The sequence below is a fragment of the Habropoda laboriosa genome, unplaced genomic scaffold (assembly GCF_001263275.1).
Source record: "Habropoda laboriosa isolate 0110345459 unplaced genomic scaffold, ASM126327v1 scaffold478, whole genome shotgun sequence".
Classification (NCBI taxonomy): domain Eukaryota; kingdom Metazoa; phylum Arthropoda; class Insecta; order Hymenoptera; family Apidae; genus Habropoda; species Habropoda laboriosa.
The window spans coordinates 141686-145512 of record NW_017100618.1 but is presented as its reverse complement, the minus strand read 5'-3'; the positions used below and the strand labels follow the sequence as shown (position 1 = coordinate 145512).

Here is a 3827-nt window from a genome sequence, read left to right as displayed (position 1 = left end):
GATACGGGGTTGGTCACTTAGTAATTTTAAGAACCTCCCTTCGCGTCCCTTCTTCAAATTTTAGAAGATTTGGAGAAGGGACGACTCGATAAGAAGGCCGACTTAGCTTAAGACCACAGAGTGTTAGTACACAGATCAGCAGTTACATTAGGAATCTTAAGGATTCAGTCAGACTCTCAACACAATACAATCAATCTTCAGACGGCACCTAGTGCAATATTCGAAGTACGCAGAAACTAGTACCCGAGTGCTTAACAGATATTCCATTCTTCTTTAATTTTTTCTTTTTCGTAATGGATAATTTCTTGAAGTGGGATAGGGCTTGGATGTTGTTCAGTCTGGGGGGTGGCTGCTTGGCCCTCAAATCTGCTTGTGCGTTCCCAGTTATTCCTTGGGCCTGGTTTTTGTCCGTCGTCACTTTTCCTTTTACTGCCTTCTTCCTGTTCTTAAAACTACACGCTAAGTTATAACTATTATTCTTAAAAACTACAGTCGCTTAAAACTACGATACTGCACTATCGTTACGACAAACTTTACAAGATTGCTCTGCTTCGATTGTCCGTTTATAAACCACTTGTCACATTTACAAAATTACCATTTAACAAAACCGTAGCGGCTTCACGAACCTATTCTACAAGAGAGTAACCGTATATTCCCGGACAGGACTGTCGCACGGAGTTTATTAAGGGCGTATGTACCGGACTAGAGTGTAGCACGAAGCTCGAGGAAGGAAAATATAAGAGAAGGTCGGAGGTTCGGGTTTCTGGTGGACAGATAGCGGAGTCGTCTCTCGATAACTCGTCCCTTCCAGCTTATCGTCCGTGTGCGAGTGTGGGCGTCGGGACGCCTTTATCGGGACATTTCGGCGGTCCACAGGCTATTGAAATAACATACCCAAAATTTGTATTCGGTACCAAAAAATGGTAAGTTTTCTTTGGTCACATTTAGTTTTTGCAATTATTTTTACGTCGAAATATTTAATTATCTGTATTTTCCCCCACATCGTAGTTCGAAAATTAGACGGCGGATTCCAGAATGCATAGCAGAAGCAAACCCCATTTAGAGTATGAATATCGCCGCAGTATGTAATGTGAAAGTTGCGAAGAACTACTATCGCCTAGCCGACGTTATAGGTGTATATTCCCTTCGTTCACCAGTAACACGGCAACCGTGTGAGATATTGAAGAACTAAGCACGCCTTTGTATTCGGTGAAGGATATGGTTATATGTGTTCAATCAAGACGCGAGTGTACTTTAAAAAGGTATTTTATTATTACTAACTGCGCGTGACTTAATGGTAGTGTCGCTAACGATCCTTACTAGACTCCCACAGCAGACCGGTCCTCGTTGCTTCGCCGGGCCACCAGCTAGTTTCTCTAGGCCCGTTCGATGGAATTACTTTTTTCTAATTGGCTAAACGGGAAATCCGTTTAAGCCAATTAGGCTTTTTTTTTGTGGAACTTCCACCGCCCACTTTTTTACGCCCTTAGCGTGATTTTCCGAGAGTGGGGAAGCAACTTGGTGGGAGTGATGTTTCCTGCGTAGATTCGGCAAAGCAGCGGGGTGCCCCGCGGGCCCAGCCGCTACGTGCGACATGTAGGTTTACGAACCTCAATCGGCAGGCCCTTGAGGGACCCTCGGTTTAGGATTCCTACGAACGCTATTGAGATTGTCGAGAGAGTTCACGTAAGGGACGAGTAAATTTCCAACGTCCTTATTATTGATTGACAAACGACTTCTCAAAAATAGCTTCGCTGGCGTGAGGATCCTAAACAGTGCTAGCTTGTTCTTGATATTTTCAAGTGTTTTTCCTGCTAGCCGTCTGCCCGCCGAATGTTTATTACGCAGGTATGTAGCGTGCCGCTACAGGTTAAAAAAGCATATTTAGCTTTATACCGCAGCAACCGACAAGATTTGATTTTTTTTTAACCATGTAAGTCAGATTGCCCTGATCTGATCGTAATATACAGTATTTCCCGCTTAATTGACGCAGGCTCTGGTTGACATCACGACTGTTATCGAGGGAGGTAAGTGTTTTGGAAATTGCTAGCTGTTATCTCTCTTCGATTCGTTCCCATCTCGAGTGCATCGAAGACGAGAGTGAGAAACATTTTCATATTTCTTTCGTTTCGGAGATTAAATGGAGTTATTATTTATTGAAGAATATTTTCAAGGGATGAATTTCTCGATGCAAAATGCGTTTCAACAATTTCAATTAGCCACACGCCGGAACGCGTTAGTTTTCACCGCAAAATCCAAAATGTGCTATTCTTCGTGGGGAAACAGTGTAACGTATTAATTTTCGCAGCGGAAGACCAAACGTGCTAATATGCGTAAGAAACGATGAAATGTGCTACTTTACGTGACACGTGCTGTTCTTCGTAAGACAATTTGAAACGTGTTACTTGTCGCAACTCACGTCAATATAATAAACGCAGAGCCAAATGTATTAGCAGAAACGTCAGCTTCGTCATCAGCCGTCCCGTACGCCTTCATGCAGGTATTGATTGCGTCGAGCTAAGGTGCTCGAAAACCACTTGTTGCCGCTTTTCGCTTGTAGATTAGCAGTCGGAAGGCGTTTCCGTTAGTTTCTGTTCTTTCTGCTCGCGATCCTCGGTACTTGGTGTTTGTGTGCTGATCTTTCAAACAAATTACTAAAAATTGCAATTACTGTACATCCAGTATACCTGAACAATATTTGCACGATCAATTCACTTCGTCAGAGATACAAAATACTGGAAGTCTCCATTCGTACAGCGAACAGTACATCTCGAATAGTCTTCGACTACGGTAAAAAGTCAACTGTGCTGCCCTTTCTTACAGGAAAGCACTCCAACCTCGAACCAACACAACCATACTTCACACGTAGCATCGGGAAATACCACCCCTGTCAATCAAACTCTAGAAAATCGATTTCCAGCGTGATGAAACGCAACAGAGAAACCCTTCTGGCATAAGAAACGAGTGGCCATAATTACCTTGAACACCATAAAGTTTCATTTAAAATTACCCTTACTATGATATCATAATAAAGGGTGACAGGGTGCCCTAGGTGCAAAGCTGTCGAATAATTTATACCCTAGGCTAGGAGGGTGACCGAAGCAATTCTTCGGTGTTTCTTCCATCAGAAGCACGCCGATTCTCGTCCAGTGAACATGGAGACGTTCTTCGAGAGTCGTTACTTTAACTACGTACGTTTCTGTGCAAGGCAAATCGGTCTGTGGCCGTTCGACGATGAGAAAGAACAAAGGATTAAGAGATACGTTGTTTTCATGTTCAGCGTACTGTATACGCTGCTGCAGGTATCGATTTGAATCTATTTTTTAACCACTTGTTGCTATTAGGTCGTCCGATAAGTTTGTGCCTTTTATTAATGTGTCATTTGAATCAGCGGTCGCCAACCTTTCGTACCTCACGGACCACTAAATTCATAATTTTAAATCCCGCGGACCAGTAATATGAATTTTTTAAAAAGATAAATGCATTTGTAAAATAATGATCGGGGAACATCCGATTTATTAATATGAAATGCACCTATTTTATATAACAAAAAACCTAACAATATCTGTAAAAAAAATATCCATATAGAAATGCCAACACATATTGGAAAAAAGTTTGATTGCAAAGATATGTGTTCAAACAATGCTTTTAATACCTTCTTTTGGTTGTAGTCGCTATGTATGAAGAATGTAAGAATTTCTTAGAATATTATTTTTGTTTTTGTAGGAGGTGGTCTAATGAACTTTACTCAAATCAGGATGTTGTGCAAAGTAGTTTATTTCGGACTCTTCGGCGTCCGTCTATTACCGAAGCTAAGAACCGACTCT

The 3827-nt window shown here is 41.8% G+C and overlaps 1 protein-coding gene across 1 annotated transcript in view; it reads left to right on the top strand.

Annotated features, from left to right (window-relative positions):
• Positions 1 to 3827, top strand: part of LOC108576743 — a 13192-nt gene that overhangs the window by 898 nt on the left and 8467 nt on the right. The gene's annotated exons all lie outside the window — the stretch shown is intronic.